Source organism: Agelaius phoeniceus, chromosome 5, assembly GCF_051311805.1.
Source record: "Agelaius phoeniceus isolate bAgePho1 chromosome 5, bAgePho1.hap1, whole genome shotgun sequence".
Classification (NCBI taxonomy): domain Eukaryota; kingdom Metazoa; phylum Chordata; class Aves; order Passeriformes; family Icteridae; genus Agelaius; species Agelaius phoeniceus.
Window position 1 is genome coordinate 71,922,549 of NC_135269.1, and position 19,723 is coordinate 71,942,271.

Consider the following 19,723-nt stretch of genomic DNA (forward strand, 5'->3'; position numbering starts at 1 on the left):
CATATCTATGAAGCTGCATTGCTACATTGTACATATATTTTTCCCCTCTTTTTGGTAATTGAAAAGAATTGGGAGTTGTAAGGAGAGAGTGCAAGGAAACTGAGCACAATTTACAGTGCAGGTGGCCACAAAGGCAGGGTTTATATCAGAAAAACCCACTCATATTTTCTCAGATTGCTGCTGAATGTCTTGGTGGTTCCCAGGATTTATTCCCACCTCTTCCAGCTTCCCAAGCTTGGGGCTCTGTCATGCCCTGCAGGAATATAAACACAAACATTGGGCTTTATTTGCAGGGAGATTTCTGAATTCTGACTGCAGGAATTCCCACCCTCAGTGCTGTAAAATCCTGGGAACTCAAGAAGTGTGGGGGTTTGCCACATTTATTGGAAAACCACTGGGAAACCAGGAGCTCTGACTGACCCGGTGCTTGTGGGATTGTAACAGGATCAGGAACTGACTTTGATTGACAGTGGAGGGTTAATTAGGCTAACGACTCCCTGGCACTGCGCCTCTGGGGTGTTCCTTTGGAAAATCCTGAAGTGACCCCCAATCCCATCATGGAAGGGAGCTCCTACCCCATCCCATTGATCCCACCCCATCCCATCCCATGCCGTCCCATCCCACAGATCCCATCCCATCCCATGCCGTCCCATCCCACAGATCCCATCCCATTGATCCCACCCCATCCCATCCCACCCCATCCACAGATCCCATCCCATAGATCCCACGGATCCCATCCCATTGATCCCATCCCATCCCAGCAGGAGTGGTGCTGCCTGGCAGGGCAGGGTGTGGATGAAATCTTGCTAAATCAGCCCATCTGTTCCTGTCCTTAATTAGTGTCAATCCTGTCAGGAATGGGAGATTCCCCATCCTTGATGTGATTATGGACACGTTTCACTGGAGGGTTCCTCTTCCAGTGTGTAAAGATCCAGGGAGAGCTTCCAGCATGTTCCAGGCCTGAAGGGGCTCCGGGAGAGCTGCAGAGGGACTGAGGCCAAGGCCTGCAGGGACAGCACCCAGGGAATGGCTCCCAGTGCCAGAGGGCAGCCAGGGATGGGATCTTGGCAATGAGGAATTCCTGGCTGGGCTGGGATTGCCAGAGCAGCTGGGGCTGCCCCTGCATCCCTGCAGTGCCCAAGGCCAGGCTGGAGCAGCCTGGGATGGTGGGAGGTGTCCCTGCCATGGATGGGGTGCACTGAGATGATTTTCCAGATCCCTTCCAACCCAAACCATCCCATGGAAAGTTCCCAGATGCAGGGAAGTGCTGTCCACATGACCTTAACATGGAAAAGGATGGGACCTGTCCCTTTCCAAGCTCTGATTTGGGGCAGGGGGGGGATGAGGACAATGGCAGGGTCACCACTTGGTGCCTCTCATTATGGGATGGGAATTCTCTGCAACCTCACAAATACCTGAGCAGCCTCTTCCAGCTGGATTTGAGGGGAATATTCCTGGTCAATACCCTGCACTCGGGTCTGCTCTGTGTCTGTGTGTAAAGATAATTTCTTGTCACACCCAAGCACCACCCTTTGATCTGATAATCTGTAATTAAGAGCCAGAGTGTGCCTTGCTCTGTCCTTCCATTTTCCACAATTCCCTGTTGAAAGAACCAAATCTGCTCCTCGCGTGCCACGTGTCAGCTGTGCTCTGTAATTATGGGATAATCAACCTGACACACACATGAACATCCAGTGACATTTCCCAGGGGCAGGAAATCGTTTTCCCACTGGCAATAACAGCCCTGGATGTGTTTGTGCTCCTGTTTGCAGCAGCTTTATTAGGTAATGAATTAAGTGTGATTTGTAAGGATCACTCTGTGGGCAGGAGATAGCAGCTGTCAGGAATTCCTCATTCCAGGTTTGAGGATCAGAAGTTGGGGGGAAAAAAAAATGTCAGCCACAAATGGGAATTAATGAAATTAGTTTGATTTGGAATAATGTAACTCCCGGTGTTGAGGCCATTGGAGCAAATGCCTTCCCTCTTTGGAGAAGAGGAATGGGATCCTTAATGGAGGCACAGCATCCAATTTGTCCAAATTTGCTGCCTCCAGGAGCACAGGGCTGTTACAAATCCATGCTCCTCATTAGCCTGGCCCAGACCCTGCATGCCAAATGAGGTGGATGATCCAAGGCAATCCCAGATCCCAGCTTCTCATCTCTGTTTCCTCTGGAAGCTGATTCTGTTTTCCCCAAACACATCCTGCAAAGAGCCCTCCTTGGAAAAGGAGCCCACTGAGCCTCCTCTCAACCCTCCAGAGGAGCAACAAAATCCTGATGGTGTTTCCTTGCCATAAATTCCTTCCTGTGGGGAAACCTCCAGGAGAAATCCTGCTGGTGTTTCCTTGCCATAAATTCCTTCCTGTGGGAAACCTCCAGGACAAATCCTGCTGGTGTTTCCTTGCCATAAATTCCTCATTGTGGGAAACCTCACAGAGAAATCCTGCTGGTGTTTCCTTGCCATAAATTCCTTCCTGTGGGGAAACCTCCAGGAGAAATCTTGCTGGTGTTTCCTTGCCATAAATCCCTTCATGTTGGAAACCTCCAGGAGAAATCCTGCTGGTGTTTCCTTGCCATAAATTCCTCATTGTGGGAAACCTCACGGAGAAATCCTGCTGGTGTTTCCTTGCCATAAATTCCTTCCTGTGGGGAAACCTCCAGGAGAAATCCTGCTGGTGTTTCCTTGCCATAAATTCCTTCATGTGGGGAAACCTCCAGGAGAAATCCTGCTGCTGTTTCCTTGCCATAAATCCCTTTATGTTGGAAACCTCCCGGAGAAATCCTGCTGGTGTTTCCTTGCCATAAATTCCTTCCTGTGGGAATCCTCCAGTTGTGTTTTTGAGCATTTTGAGCCAGAGCTGCAAACTCTGGCTCTGTGGCCAAGGTGTGAATTTATTAATGAGGGGAGCCTGGAGCCCAGCTGGGTCTTTGATCACTGGTTCTTGCCTTCTTAAATGAAAATACTGGTGTGTTCCAAGTGAGCTCAGCTTTTCAGCCAATTAACTAATGAGAGTGATTAGCTTGGAGCTGTGAGTAGGTTAAAGTCACCTGGCTGGAGTTGTGATCTCGACCTCAAAAGTGCAGAATTGTTACCCTGGCAGCCCTTTATAAACAGGATCTTTGTGTTCCTGTGCAAACACCTGGAACTGAACAGCTCAGAATAGTTTGGGTGGGAAGGGACCTTAAAATCCATCCCATCCCACCCTTGCCATGGGCAGGGGCACCTTCCAGTGTCCCAGGCTGCTCCAAGCCCCATCCAGCCTGGCCTTGGACATTCCAGGGATCCAGGGGCAGCCACAGCTTCTCCTGTTTTTTCTCCTCTGTGGTGTTGTGTGCCCAGGGCTGGTGAGAAAGGAAAGTCCTCATGCTCCCATTGATCCCTTGGAGTGTGGGATTCCTTACCTGGGTGTCCTGGAGGGATTTGGGTTGTCCCTGCTCTTCTGTCATCATCTCCATGGGACTGAGTGTGGCTAAAACCAAACTCTTGTGCCCAGGTGGGCAAGAGGCCAATGGCACCTGGGCTGTGCCAGCCCCAGTGTGGGCACAGCCTCAGGGCTGGGACTGTCCCCTGAGGGACACCCTGGAATCCTGGGGACAGCTCTGGGCAGGAGAGCCCTGGAGGGGCTGGAGAGGGTCCAGGGAATGGAGCTGGGAAGGGGCTGGAGCCCCAGGAGGGGCTGAGGGAGCCGGGAAGGGGCTGGAGAACCAGGAGGGGCTGAGGGAGCTGGGCAGGGGCTGGAGAACCAGGAGGGGCTGAGGGAGCTGGGAAGGGCCTGGAGAACCAGGAGGGGCTGAGGGAGCTGGGAAGGGTCTGGAGAACCAGGAGGGGCTGAGGGAGCTGGGAAGGGTCTGGAGAACCAGGAGAGGCTGAGGGAGCTGGGCAGGGGCTGAGCCTGGAGCAAAGGAGGCTCAGGGGGCCCTTGTGGCTCTGCACAAGTCCCTGCCAGGAGGGCACAGCCGGGGGGGTCGGGCTGTGCTCCAGGGAACAGGGACAGGATAGAGGAGTATAATCATTAAGGTTGGAAAAGCCTTCTAAGATCCACCATAACTGAGAAAATGGCCTCAAGTCGTGAGGAGGTTTAGATGGAATATTCAGAAAACTTTATTCACTAAAAGGGTTGTCCAGCCCTGGCACAGCTGCCCAGGGCAGGGGTGGAGTCCCCATTCCTGGAGGGATTTAAAGCCCTGTGGATGTGGCACTTGGGGACAGGGTCAGTGGTGGCCTTGGCAGGGCTGGGAATGGTTGGACTCAATGATCTTGGAGGGCTTTTCCAACCTGAATGATTCTGTGATTGTCCTGTCCAGATTCTCAAGTCAGGCAGTAAAGTTTGGAAATTATTTGGGATCTGTGTTCTTCTACTCCATCCCATGTGTTTCAGGGCCACACCAGCAGTTTTGGGTACACAACTAAAACGTGAAAAAGAGGATTATTTGTTGAAGGAATGAACTTGATGTTGACCGGGATAGAGGGAATTCATGCTCTGCCAGAGATTTCTGAAGTGGTGGTGTCTTATTTCCAGCTGTTAAATGGAACAGTCTGGGAATTCCACAGGCTTGTCCCACAGAACTCTGTTTCTCCAAATTCTTCCATGGAGAAGAATTTGGAGAAACGGGTTCCACATACTTCCACAGGTTATGGAATGTCCATACGTTCCATAACTTCCACAGGTTATGGGATGTCCACATGTTCCATAACTTCCACAGGTTATGGAATGTTCAGCTGGGCCTTTTCTCCACGTTGGGTGATAGAAAATCCAGCTGCTGTGAGAGGACACTCAGAATCTCTCCTCACACTGCCCTGGTGGTGCCTCAGGCTGTGGTGTCCCTAACAGGACATCCCAACCTGTCCCAAGTCCTCCTGGAGCTCCACCAGGGCACTCCAGCACTGTCTCCAGGTGGGCTCTGCAGTTACAACCTTAATTTGGATTTTCCTTCCCCCTGTTGTGTTTTTAGGGTTTAACTGGCTGTCCCCACCTGGGAGTCAGGGGGATGCTAATGAGGGATTGTGCCATCTGCCCACTGATTTATTGGGATGTCAGCACGAGGCAGACAGGACTAATTGGAGTCACAGGCACAGGGATGGTGCAGCAAACCTGGCCTGATCCTGGCCCTCGTGGGCTCACAGCATGTGCCACACCAAACCCAGGGGCTTTGAAACCTCTGGCTGGTCCCAGTTGTTCTTCCAAAGCCACGCCTGCATTCCCATTCCAAATCAGAATAAAACAATGGAATAACCCCCAGTTTGCCCATTTGTAAAGCTGTCACTACAGCTCCTCCATTAACAGAGCCATTTGAAAGATTTATCCTCAGCATATGTTGCTTTTTAAAAGGGGCCAGATTGAGAGCTGGGGGGGGTTGGAGCACAAAGGATGAGCCGCCAGATCCGATTGAGAAAAAAACAAAATAAAATAATGGGAATAACAAGTTAATTTTTACAGAGCTGTTGTGCTCAGGAGAAAATGTGAAGTTGTGGGGGGTACCATTACATTCCAGTGGTGGTCAACAAACTGAATGTAATGGGACATTAAAGGAAATGGGATTTGATAATAGGAAAAGCTGAAGTTAGAGAACTTCATGTTTCACTTGGTTAATAGGGTGACATTATATGGTGGCTCTGTTAACATAATTATTGCTGTGACACCCCAGTGTTTTACACACATTTAATGCTGCCTCACAGTATTTCTGTGTGATGGGCAGGGATTCCTGTGGAATTGTCAGGACTGTTTCAAATTACAGTGGTTTTAAAGAAGGGCTGGGTGAATTTTCTACCCTGCACGGAGCAAAGTAGTGGAGAAATGGTGCTACCTGTTGTGGGGAATAAAGCCTTGACTTTGCTTTTATATAACCTTAAAAAGGGAGAAATGGTGGAATCCTCCAGGTTTGGCTTCATCTTGGGTTCACATAAAACAAGGACATCACAGACCTCTAGAGAGAGGGATTGATGGAGTACTTGGGGCATTTATCTTCTGTAGGATTGGATTTAAATTACAAGTGTGTGGTGGTTTGACAGGAAATGTGTTTTTTGGGATGCTGTGTTTTTGGCCAATGGATATTCAGGCTTTAATATTGGCATTTAACCTGGCCATTGAGACATGGACACGCCTCTGAGAACACGGGGTTAAAAGCAGAGCTCTCCCCTGGCAGGGTCCTCTTGGGTTTCCGGCGGGAAAGAGTTCGGGTCTCTCCCCCGGCCCAGCTGCTGGCTGGGCAGGGGGAGGGGAAAAGCCATGTGGCCGGGAGAGGTAGGCCTGAGCCCCGGGGTGGAAGGGTGGAAGAGAGAGAGAGACACCGGGAGCCATCGGGTGCCCCCCCTGAGAGACAGAGAGAGAGAGAGAGAGAAAGAGCTGCTGCCTGGGACTGTAAACTTGAAGCTTGATAAACATGGGCCTGTGCCGGCAGCACGGCTGGGACGGAGAAGAAGGGGGGGTTCAGCCGGCCGCTTGTAGGAGCTTTTAACCCCTTTTCGGAGAATGAGAACTTTACAGAACATTGACCTTTCCTAGAAGATAGAGTGGAAGATGAAAAAGGAAATGGGCCAGTGTGAGAGAGGTCTGGGCAAGTGAGAGATAGTAGAAGAATAGAGAAGAATCCTAGTGGGAAGAGATGATGGAGTGGCTTTTGCTGGACTCTTTTTGTATAGCCATGGACAGAACCATGTTCCTTGTGATGCAGAGACTGCATTCTAGGGGGAGGCAATGGCCTCAGAACCAAGAGGGTTCAGTGTTGATGCCCCTCGGCCCCAGGGGGTGAAAAAATATGGGGGGGACAGGTGTCCCAAAGGAGAGATTGTGGGGACAGGTGTCCCAAAGGAGAGACTGTGCCTTTTTTGGATCGGGACAGAGCATCCTTAAAAGACAACCCTAGAAGCAGTTCTGGTCCGTGTTCAGTGGTGAGAGCACTGGACATGAAAAGGAAGAGGTCACGACGGCAGATGGACTCCGGGCGGTGCCACAAGTGACACAGGAACACACGAGGCTTCGATTGTGTTTCCAGGGGAAGCCCATGGCACAAGAAGGACTCCTCTCCTCTTGATGAACTGAGGATTGATTGTTTGAAGGGTGGTGCTGGACCGAGAGTTGGTGATTTGAGAAACAAATGTATTGTGTTGGAAATTTGGTGGGGGGAGGAGGAAATGCATTTGTGAAGTTTTCATTTTCCCTGTGTATGTGTGTTCCTTTTTCTTTGTAGTTGTAGTGTAGTTAATAAAGTTTTGTTTTCTTTTTTCCCTAAGTAGGAGCCTGCTTTGCTTATTCCTGGTCACATCTCACAGCAGAAACCAGGGAGAAGGTATTTTCATGGGGGCACTGGCATTGTGCCAGTGTCAAACCATGACAAAGTGGATCAAGGGAGAGTGATTTAGTCCAGCTGGTCATTTTGGGTCATCATCTCCATCTCAGAGCAATCTTGTCACTTGCAGGCAACTTGGCTCCACCTCACTCTGGTCTTGGGCTGGAAATTTAGGGATTCAAGGATGGGGAAGGAGAAATTTGGTACAGAGAAGCAAAGAGGTGGCTGGTATAGGAGCTGGGTTTGCTCAGTTCTGTATAAAGTGAAGACATATCAAGTATTAATTTTTTTTTTTGGTGACAAAGGATGAAGTAGGAGCTCATCAAAGCTGGATTTGAGGCTGAAGGTGAAGCCTGGTGCTGGGCTGGGCTGGACATCCCAGCTCTGCTCCCCAGTGCCTGGAAAAGCAGGGACTTCTACAGGGGTTTCACATTTCCCTGTTCCCTGGATGAGCACAGTTGGGTTTTTTGGTAATCATCCCATCCTCCCCTGTAGTATGGATCATCTCTGTCTTTGAAAATGTTCATTCATGGGCAAACTCAGGCTCTGTGTTCCTGAACACCCCCAAAAAAGCCCTCCATAAATGAGGAAGAGACAAAACCATTCTCTCACAGGTTTCCTGCTTCCAGGTTCACCTTGTGAAGAACCTGCAGCTGTTTTGGGGGATGAAAAGCAGCTTTGTGGCACAGAGGGAGTAAAGCTGCTCCCTGTGTGTTCTCCAGAGGCCTCGTGGTGTCCTCAGGGGTCTGCAGGGGATGAGCAGGGCCAAAGCCTCTTCAAAGGCTCCGTGTGGGTTGGGGTCTTGGTTTGGAAAGCCAGGTGTCTGCTGAGGAAGGCAGGAGCCTCCCCTGAAATGAAAATGCAAACCCCCTCCCTCTGAATTGTTATAATTTTGAAATTAAGGGGCTCTCAGGCAAAGATATGGGAATAGGAATAACAGTTCTTTATTAGGAAAATTAAAATGCAAATGCAATGCTACAGAAAAAGGGGACAAACGACTGCCAGAGTGAGAGCAGGAGCTGACTGTGGTGGTGTTCACAGGGGTCCCAGGATGAGGGAAGAGATGAGAATCTTGACTCCATGTCTCAGAAGGCTGATTTTTTTTTTTTATGATATATTGTATATTAAAAGAAAATTATATACTGAAACTATACTAAAAAAATAGAAGAAAGGATTTCATCAGAAGGCTAGCAAGCAATAGAAAGGAATGATAACAAAAGCTCATGACTCTCAGAGAGTCCAAGACAGCTGGGCTGTGATTGGCCATTAATTAAAAACAACCAACATGGACCAATCACAGATGCACCTGTTACATTCCACAGCAGCAGATAACCATTGTTTTTCTTTTCCTCTGAGGCTTCTCAGCTTCTCAGGAGAAAAAATCCTGGCAAAGGGATTTTTCAGAAAATATCATGGCTACAGCTGCCCCCTGTGTGTCAGGGGGTGGCACAGCCCCATCCCATGGGGGCTCAGCCCTCCTGCAGTGCCAGCTGTGGCTCTGCTGGAGCAGGGATCCTGCACAAGGGGGGAGTTTTCCTCTGCAGCTCCAGGGCTGCTGGAGATGGGCCTGGGCTCCCTCTGGCCATGCAGGGCAGCAGAAGCTGCTCCTCTGGCAATGCACTGGGCAAAGGCTGCTGGGCTGTGCCCAGGCTCAGATTGGATCCAGGTAGGAATGCTTGGCTCCTCCCCTGGGCAATGCAGCATCTCCCCATGGGATGCTGGGATTGGATCAGCCCTGCAGGGACACTCAGTGGCCATGGACAGCAGAGATCTCCTGCAGGGAGGATTGGCTGTGGGAGAGAGAAAGAAAAAACTGCCCCATGAACAGAGAGAACTGCCCCAGCTCTGACAGATGGGGATGGAACACACACAGCCCCACCTGAGCCACTCTGGGGGATGTCAGCACTGACACCCAGAGCTCTGCTGGAATGCAGCTCCTGGAGGGAGCCAACGTCCCCCCCGTGCTGTCCCTGCTCACCAGGGACAGGGGTTTGGCTCAGAGAATCTTTAAGATCCAAACAAAGCTTGAGTTTTATCAGGTTTCATCTAAAACCTCTGCAAAGATGCGGAGCCAACTGGAGCCATCTGCTGTAGGGGGGTGAAAGCCAGCACCAGTCCCAGAATGGTTTGGGATGGAGGGACCTGAAGGCTCATCCTAAGTGAGCTCAACCTAAGTGAGCTCATCCCAAGTGCCACCCCTGCCATGGGCAGGGACACCTCCCGCTCTCCCAGGCTGCTCCAGCCTGGCCTTGGACATTCCAGTGATCCAGGGGCAGCCCTGGGAATCCCATCCCAGCTCCTCCCCACCCTCCCAGCCAGGAATTCCTTCCCAATCTCCCATTTGCTGTCAGCCCAAACCCATTAAGGGATTCCTTCAGTAAAGCATTCCCATTCCCTTGTCCCACACAATATTTTCCCGGTGTTTTTTTCCTAGGGCTGTGATGCTGATACCCTTCACAGCAGTGACAACTCCCACTTTTGCCATTTTTGCTCCTTTTGGAGCTCATTTTCTCCAAGAGGGTCCCCCAAACTCCTGGCAGCTCCTCGTTCAGATTTCCCACCTGAGGATTGGCAAACCATGGAATTGCTGCTGGTTCCTGAATTTCCCTCCTGCCCTCACCAGAGATGAGAGGATGGAGAGCAGGAGGTCTGAGCATCCCTCCAACCACACCAGCAACTTCCACTGGCTGGGGTCTTGGGATATTTGGGAAGGAGGAGGGAGGAATCTGAGCTCCAGGGCACGAGGTGTGAATCTCTGGATCTGATTCATTCTGCCTCTCCAACTCCTGGCCCCAAACACAAGCCAACATTCCCCTCTGGAGACATCAGAAGAAATTGCACCTTGAGAGAGCCCCGTTACATCAGAAATTTGTGTCCTTCAGGTGGCAGCTGAGCATTAAAGAAACAATATTTTTAGCAGCAGCTGAGAGGTAAATTTTAATTTAATTTTTTTTTTTTTTTTGTGGGTGTTTGCAGGACCTCAGAAACCACAAAACACTGATTTTTCTGTCACACCTGCAGGGAAAGGAGGCATTTCTTACCTCAATCTCACGGCTGAGCAACCACAACACAGAAATCGATTCTTTAAATCTTGTATTTTTTTTTTTAGCTGCTGTTAAAAAAAGAGAAGTCCTGGGCTCTTTCATCTTCCAGCACTAAAGCTCCTGGCTCTGTAGGGACACAGAACCTTTTTACAGTAACCAAAAGAATTATCTCGAGTAGTTGAACCTTTTTATGGTTTGGGAGTTTGTGTTTGTACAGGGAAAGGACTGAATTTGGTGATTTATCCAAAATAACCCATTAAACTCAGCTTGGGATTATGAGAACAACTCTGGCTGGTGCTGCCAGGTACTTGAAATTAATTATTAATTAATAATTTAGAGGAAAACACCCCAAATGTCATGTTTGCTGTTAGCAGCAGTCATTCCTCTGGTAGTCACCTTCCTGGATGTTTTCTAGGCTGTTTAATATTTAAACATAGCAGAAAATTAATGCTTTTTGTCTGGTATTCGGTGTGTTTCGGTCTGGTTTTGCTATAATTTAAAACACATATAAAATAGCAAAACCTTCATTGAGTCTCCCAGAGCTGTGTACACTTCTTTTGGCAGTAATTTTAATTTTAATCACATTTTGGGGTCACCTAGAAAGGATCTTAAACCATTTTTCCTCTTTTTGGAGTGACTGTACAGAATCAGCTCTATTTCCTTGCATGGCCATGATGTTTATCAGCAAGGTGTGAAACATCAGTCGTGGGGTGGCTGGTCATGGACCAAAATAATTCCCTGCAGTGAAGTTTTTAGGCAAAACAATGTGATTTTTGTTACTTTAGGATCTGATTGATTGGTCTTCAGTGGCGACAATCCATGGTCCACGTGCTGCTGTGGATTATTTGAATTTAATTGCATTTATTGTGTTCAGTGCTTGTGTGATGATCAGGATCTTTTGTTCTGGAAGCATCTCCAGGCCTCACTTTGCCCTGGCAGGGCCTGCAGGGGCTCCAGGAGAGCTGCAGAGGGACTGGGGCCAAGGCCTGCAGGGACAGCACCCAGGGAATGGCTCCCAGTGCCAGAGGGCAGCCAGGGATGGGATCTTGGCAATGAGGAATTCCTGGCTGGGCTGGGATTGCCAGAGCAGCTGGGGCTGCCCCTGCATCCCTGCAATGCCCAAGGCCAGGGTTTGGAGCCCCCTGGGACAGTGGGAGGTGTCCCTGGAATGAGCTTGGAGGTCCCTTCCCACCCAAACTGCTCTGGGATTCTGGGATTTGGGACACTCAGAATCCATCCTGAGGGATTTTTATGGAAAATGGGGAGAGAAAAGAGAGGAGAAGGGAAGGGAGACCCTTCATGGTTTGCTGAGATTCCAAGTGAAGGCCCTGGGTCCATGAATGTCTTGGGGAGGAGATGGATCCAATGTCAGGCTGGGAGAGCTGGGAATGTTCCCCTGGAGAAGGGAAGGCTCCAGGGAGAGCTTCCAGCACATTGCAGGCCTGCAGGGGCTCCAGGAGAGCTGCAGAGGGACTGGGGCCAAGGCCTGCAGGGACAGCACCCAGGGAATGGCTCCCACTGCCAGAGGGCAGCCAGGGATGGGATCTTGGCAATGAGGAATTCCTGCCTGGACACTGGGGCTGGAGTAGCCTGGGACACTGGGAGGTGTCCCTGCCATGGCAGGGCTGGAATGAGAATCTTCCAGGTCCTTTCCAACCCAATTCTTTCCACGATTCCATTGACCCTCTCCCAGAATTCCCACTGCTGAGGTGAGGTGGCTTCCTGAGTGTGTCATGGGCAATGTGGGATCTTCCAGGTTCCTCTCTTGGTTTAGTGTGCCCTCAAACTTTCCAGAACTCACAATCCTGGGTATTTTATCTCTAATTTCCTTGAATCTGGAAAACCATTTTGGAATTTTCCATTCTGTCAGCAACTGGAATCCAGTTACAGGGATTTCTGATGGTTTTTTTAATATTTCCTTGCTCTGTGGAAGCTCCCCAAAAGGTTCATCCCAGGTACTCGGATGTTTCCTGACTAAGGCAGAGAACAATTCAGGATCACACAAAAATGAAATGTAAATTTGGGCTGAACGTCAGAAAAAATTGTCTTAATAAGGTTCTGGAATATTTGATATTTTTTCCTGTCATTCATTTGTTTGAGGAGAGGGTTTCAGATATTATTACCATCATCATTAAGGCATTGATGCTCTGCACTTCCAGTGCCTTCTGTTTCTTTTAATGATCTTTCAGAAGACATCTGAGAATGAGGAGTCAGAAGAAAGCCTTGGGAAGGCAGGAGTTGTAGGTTTCTAAATCAATCCACGCAGCTTTTTTAGGTTTTATGCTTTTTATCCCTCACTTCCAGCTTAGGTAAGACAGAGCTCACAGCCAATTAAGTTGTGAGTTAGAATGAATTAAATTTCCTGAAATGAGGTGCTTTTCTTTTTTTTCTTTTTTAATCCAAATGACTGTCATTTACCAAAAGCTACTTCATTTCCCTGAAAGTGCTTTTCTGTCTAAGGGGAATGCTTAATTGCAGCCACAAATCACCTCAAATGCTTTTATAGGAGGATAAAACAAGTTGAAAATTGTGCATCATTTTAAAAATGCAGGTTCTGAATTCAGGATAAGGTGCAAATTTCTATTTTTATTTTTTTTTCCTTTGGCTGCTCTGTTGAGGAGCTCCATCCTCACTGTGTCCTTCAGAGCAGGGGCATCCCTATGAGCCTTGTTTTAGGATTTCAGGCAATTCCCAGGAATATCTACAAGTGACCATGATCCAAAATTTGGTGATACCCCTCAATCTGAATTTTTATTCAGGCAAAGCATTTTGGAGGTGGGACACAATTGATGGTTCTGAAGTCAGCCTGGGAGAGCTGGGGGTGCTCACCTGGAGGGGAGAAGGCTCCAGGGAGAGCTTCCAGCACATTGCAGGCCTGAAGGGGCTCCAGGAGAGCTGCAGAGGGGCTGGGGCCAAGGCCTGCAGGGACAGCACCCAGGGAATGGCTCCCAGTGCCAGAGGGCAGCCAGGGATGGGATCTTGGCAATGAGGAATTCCTGGCTGGGCTGGGATTCCCAGAGCAGCTGGGGCTGCCCCTGCATCCCGGGCAGTGCCCAAGGCCAGGCTGGACACTGGGGCTGGAGCAGCCTGGGATGGTGGAATTTGTCCCTGCCATGGCAGGGGTGGAATAAAATCCATGAGGTCTCTTCCAACCCAAACCATTCTGGGATAAATAATTGATTTCTGGGATATCTGTGGGTCAAATTACCTTCATTTTTTGGACATCTAAAAGTTCCACGGATGGCTTGGATGAGTAACACAACGTTTTTGAAGAGGACTCTTAGGATGTATTTTTTTTCCATGCTGTTAAACACTTTCTTGTTCTTTATAGAGACTGAATTCTGTCGGAAAAAGGCAGCCAGCAGCATTTGAAATTGAAATAAATAAATAGCACAGTGTGCGCCTGCGTCTGCCAGGCAGAAAATAGGGAATATCTGTTGGCTCTTTAATGCCACCCTACATTTCCCATTTCAAACACTCATTTTCAGTTTCTTGTACTTTGGCTGATCTTTTTATTGCCAACTGGGGCTGATTTTTTAGAGAAATACTTCTGAGATACTTGTTTTTTTTCTGAGAAGGAGGAGAAATTCTGGTTGAATTCTGGTGAGTTTTCCTTTGGCTGGGAATTTCTATCTCCACATTTCTCAGCAAGGGGAAGTGTTGGATAAAAGGAGTGGAAAATATAGAAAATAACCCCAAATTTGGCTTATTTGGACACTTTGAAAGAAGTGGAGTGCTCACACTTCTGCTTCATGGCAGCCAAAATTCCCTATGGGCACAATTCCAGCTGAAACTCCCAATGGGCACAATTCCAGTCAAAATTCCCAATGGACACAATTCCAGCTGAAATTCTCAATGGACACAATTCCAGCCAGAATTCCCAATGGACACAATTCCAGCTGAAATTCCCAATGGGCACAATTCCATCTGAAATTTCCAATGGACACAATTCCAGCCAGAATTCCCAATGGACACAATTCCAGCTGAAATTCCCAATGGGCACAATTCCATCTGAAACTCTCAATGGACACAATTCCAGCCAGAATTCCCAATGGACACAATTCCAGCTGAAATTTCCAATGGACACAATTCCAGCCAGAATTCCCAATGGACACAATTCCAGCCAGGGCTCAGCAAGGCCAGCCAAAGGCAAGGGCTGGTTCCTGAGTTGACAGCTCTCTCCCCTCTGGTGTTTTTTGGGCTCCCAAATCTTTTGGGCTCCTGGTAGACAAACACAGGATGACCAAGTGGGATTGGGAACCATGGAAAATAAAAGGGTTTTTATTAATTATAGCTCTTTTTTTTTTTTTACTTTAGCTGCAGCTAGCTCTAAATTTTCTGTCCTTTCTGTTTCCAAAGCCTGCTTTCCCAGCTTTCTAAAAATCTTCTTACTTTTCCTAACTCCCACAAACTGTGATGGTGAAATTCCCTCAAAGAGGGAGGTGATGGGACGAGAAGGCAGGAAGAGGGAAGCTGGGAAGCAGAGAGCCCTGTGGGACTTGGTGTCACATTTATTCAGGTGACAGCTGGACTTTGCATCCCTAATTCATGGAATCCTGGAATGGTTTGGGTTGGAAAGGACCTTAAAGATGATCCAGTTCCAACCTCAACACCTCCCACTATCCCAGGGTGCTCCAAGCCCCATCCAGCCTGGCCTTGGACATTCCAGGGATCCAGGGGCAACTCTCACTTCTCTTAAATTGCAGATTTAATTATCTAAATTCTCTTAAATTAAAAAAAAAAATCATGTTTTCCATTTTTAATCTGTTCTTAATGGAATTCTGAGTAACCCTCCCAGTCCAGGACAGGGAGCGTGCACCAGTGCTGCCATTCAATGGCCCAGAAGGATTCCTGGTGCAAATCTCACCTACACCTGGAACTTTGTGCTTGAGCCCCCTGGTCCTGTGCCCAGTGGGATTTTGAAGGCTGAAGCTCCAGAGTGGCTGCCTGGGGTGCAGAGCAGTGTAGTGTGGCATTCACATTCTCTGAAATATTCCCTTCACCCAGGGTTTTTCTCCTGGGAAGCTGAAAGGCAGCAAGAGAGACCTCAGAGGAAAAGGAGAACAATTCTTATCTCATTTGCTTCTCCTGTGTTGTGCTCACGTGTGGAATGTGGTTGGAGATTGTTCACCCACAGGTGATTGTTCCATTGGATTCTGCTGTGAGTTGTTTTCACTCTTTGGCCAATCAGGGCCAAGCTGTGTCAGGACTCTGCAAAGAGTCACCAGTTTTCATTATTATCTTTTTAGCATTCAGTATCTTTTCTGTATTCTGTAGTATAGTTTAGTATTCTTTAATGTAATATAGTATCATAAAATAATAAATGAGCCTTCTGAGAGCATGGAGTCAGAGTCATCATCCCTGCCTTCATCAGGGCATCCCAGCAAATACAACGGTGTGGGACTCACTCTGCCTGCTGGAAATTTGGAGAGGTCATCTCTGAACCACAGCAGACCCCAGAAAATGGGGTCCCAGTTGTCCTCTGAGGCTGTAAAAAGTACCTTGTCCCAGTGGATTATCAAATCCAGGAACTCCTGGCTGTTCCCTGCTGGAAGCCACACTCTGACATCCATTGTTCCTTTTTCTTTCCCTTTTCTCTGCTCCCATTTCCCTTGGCAGGGATCTTTGGGATTAAACGAGGACTCCACTGGCTTCCACTCCTATAATCATTTCATCAAACTATCCTTGAGCATCCCAGCTGAAGGTCTCCCATCCTTATCCTCCAGTTCTCTGTGCCCTGCACGGCTTCATTTTTAATAACTTCCTGCTGCCGTCGAGTTGAAATCTGCTTCCTAAGCTCCTGATCATTTGTTCTTTATCACAAGTGATGCTGAGCACTCACAAATCCCCTCTCAGTCAGTGCTGCCTGGCAGCTCCCTTGTAATCCATGATTATTTTATGGCTCCTATCAAGGAAAACAGGGATATGGTTTGATCCTGACCAGCATTAGGTGAACTCTTGTCTTGTCTGTTCCAAAATGTTAAAATTTAACAGGACACATCAAGGAGAAGTTTTCTGGAGATGAAGGCACAGGTCTCTAGATCTCTCTAAAATTCAAAATCTTTCATTCTTATTCACAATGTATTATTATATTGTATATTATATACATATATATATTATAATATATATATGTATATAATTATATTATATTATATTAATATATATAATACATATTGTATTGTTATATATAATATATAATATTACAATATATAAAATATATAAAATATTATAATGTATAATATATTATAAAATATTATAATATATTATATATAATACACAATATATTATATACAATAATATATATTATTGTATACACAGTATGTGAAAAATAATATAAAATTTATTGTAACTTTAATATCAAAACATAAAATAAGAATCACTACGTTATTAATAACACTTCTTTTAATGCAACCAAAATTAATTCTATACTGGTGATGAATGCCAGGCACTGGGAAGCAAAACTTCTTGGTGAATACAGCATTTTCCAGTGCTGACCTTTAGTCTGAGGTGCAGGAGACACTGGGCAGCACCATCAGGATGTTGTGGGGTCAGGAGTTGCCACTCCTGGTGTAGGTCAGCACATCTGAGCTCTGGTGGTTTGCACCTGGTCATTCTCCCTCTAAAAAGGCTTTTTTTTAAATTTGGTTTAGCCATTTTTGAGCATTTTCTGGATTTTAAAAGTGTTTAGAAGTTGTTCCTGTCACTTTGCTGGATGATGCTCATTCCCAGTTTGAGTTTACGAGCTTCTCCTTCCCACACGAATGGGGTTTAATAGTAAAATTCACATTTTGGTGGAGTTTTGTGCTCTGTAAATAAACTTATAAAGGAAGAGTCAGGGATTTACTGACAGCCATGGAAGGACACAGCAAATGAGTCCAACACAGTCCCATCAACCCTGGCAATGTCCCCTTAGGGACATGAGTGGTGTCACTCTGAGCTGGTGACATCAGCTCTGATATTTCTGGGATCAGCTCCGTGGAGTCTCTGTTCCCTTCCCAGAAAACTCCCCTGTTTCCCTGTTTTACAAAGCTGATTCCCATTCTCACCCTTCATCCAGGGAGTGAAGCTGCATTTATCACCAGCCAGGGTCTCTGTACAAATCACAAACAGGACAGGGCTGCTGGGAACGTGCCTTGAGCTGCTTTATTTTCCAGCATCAGCCTCATTCCATGGCTCTGACAATGGGGAGATGCCCTCAGCTCACATCCCAGGCAGCAGACACAGAACTCAATGTCACAACTCACTTTAGCAGTTTTTTGACCAATCCCACAAAGCAGAAGCACATTGACAGTGGTTCCATCCAACCACTATAAGCACAGGTACCTTTGGTTAAACAATGCCTGCTTATTTCAAATCCAAACCTGCTTGTGAGCCTTCAAACACAATGCACAGAGCTCTGTTATTAACTCAGATTAACTCCCTCATATCTCACCAGATAAACTTTTCTGCAGCTTAGGGAGTTATTCTAGCCAAGCATTAATACACAGACCATTGTCCTATTTGTCCTTACTTTTCTACTTCTTACATAATTTTTCTGCTGCCCAATCTCATGGCTGCTGCTCAGCTCTAATCACAGTTCTGCTGTCTCTGAGGCTGCCTTTTGCAGCTTTCCCAAAACCCTCTGATTTTATGGATTCCCTTACCTGCCTCTGTGATTCCCTCCCTGCAGCATCTCTCCCTTTGGAGAGCCAATCTTCCAGCTGAGCTCCAAAGGGATCCCCCACAGGAGCTGCATTGTCCAAATGTGTCACTCCAGACCTATGGAGCCAACAGGGAGAGGATTTAGGGAGAAAAGAGCTCAGATTGGAAAGAAATCATCCATGGGAATTGGCTCCTCAGTCAGGGCTGGGAAGGGAAGTACCTCTTCTGGAGTGAGGGATGTGGAGGTAGAAAATTATGGATAATTAAGCAGATCTCGTTGAAGGGTTTGGGAATAGGGTCAGTGGTAAGGAATAAAATCATGGAATCCTTGAGGTTGGAAAAGACCTCTGAGATCATCAAATCCAATCATTGTTCACCACCAAACCATTTCCTAAGGGCCATATCCTATTCTTTGTCGGGGATGGTGACTCCACACTTCCCTGCTCTTCTTCCTGACCACTTCTCACTGCAAAAATTATTCCTAATATCCAACCTAAACCCTCCTCAGCACAACTCAGGACAGCAGGTCTCAATCCATTATGGCTCCTGATACTCAATCCCTAATTGTTTTGAAAGGAACACCAGTTCCACTGCCTCAGATGTAGTTAAAGACATGACGAGGTAATTTCTGGAATAAACTCCTCCGTGGTAAACCAGATGGCAGCACAGAAATAAAGAGAGTTTGTAGGAGATGGCAAACATTTGGTGCTAAAATATTCCCAGAGTCATCCTGTTGCTCTGTGGGCTCAGGAATGGGATCCTGGGACGGAACAATAAAGGTTGATAAAAATACACCATAACACAGGCAGCCATAATGCAGGAGGATAATGGCATCATGCATAGAAATTGCTTTTTTTTCCATGCTTTTTTCTGGATTTTGAGCTGGAATATTCTGTTGTTAAGTTTAGAGGTGGGGGAACCCACCTGTGGGAATCAAGTGACCACCCCCAGAATGAAGCTTGGCTTTTTAAAGGGATTTGTGGCATCTTAGCTTTTTTAATGGTGGTTTTATTTTTATAAGGACATCTTCCCAGTGTGTTCCAAATGGAAAAAAGCAGATTTTTTTAATAAGGAAATCTTCCCAGCATAACCCACATGGAAAAGCCAAATTTTTCTATAAGGATATAGAAATAAAAAATATATATATATATAAATAAAAATATAAAAATATAAAATATTATATATATTATATATATTACAAAAATATAAAAATAAAAATAAATATAAGATATTATTTATATATATTATATATATATACAATAAAATATAAATATAAATATTTTTAAAAGCCAGATTTTTTTATAAGGACATCTTCCCAGCATGTCCAACATGGAAAAGCCACATTTTTTGGGCAGAAATAGGAATTGTGCCTGGCATGTGGATTTTCTCTCATTTTATCTGTCCTTCTCCAATTTAGTCTCTATCTCACCAATTGTTTGTATTTTATCTCTGTTTTTTTCCCTAAAACTACCCTGTGGACCTTTTCTCCTCTTCATTCTTCAAGCTGGGACAGTCCGTGGTCATTCCCACATTGCTGGTGTTTGTGTCTGAAATTTTTTATAGGGATATCTTCCCAGCATGTCCCAAATGGAAAAGCCAAATTTTTCTGGCACAAACAGGAATTGTGCCTGGCATGTGGATTTTCTCTCATTTTATCTGTCCTTCTCCAGCAATTTAGTGTGTGTCTCATCAATTGATTGTATTTAATTTCTTTTTTTTTTTTTTCCTAAAACTACCCTGTGGACCTTTTCT

At 46.6% G+C, this 19,723-nt stretch overlaps 1 protein-coding gene across 1 annotated transcript in view; it reads left to right on the forward strand.

The window, feature by feature from the left end:
- The window catches only part of EXOC4 (exocyst complex component 4), a 365,227-nt gene that overhangs the window by 249,459 nt on the left and 96,045 nt on the right, over positions 1-19,723 (forward strand). The gene's annotated exons all lie outside the window — the stretch shown is intronic.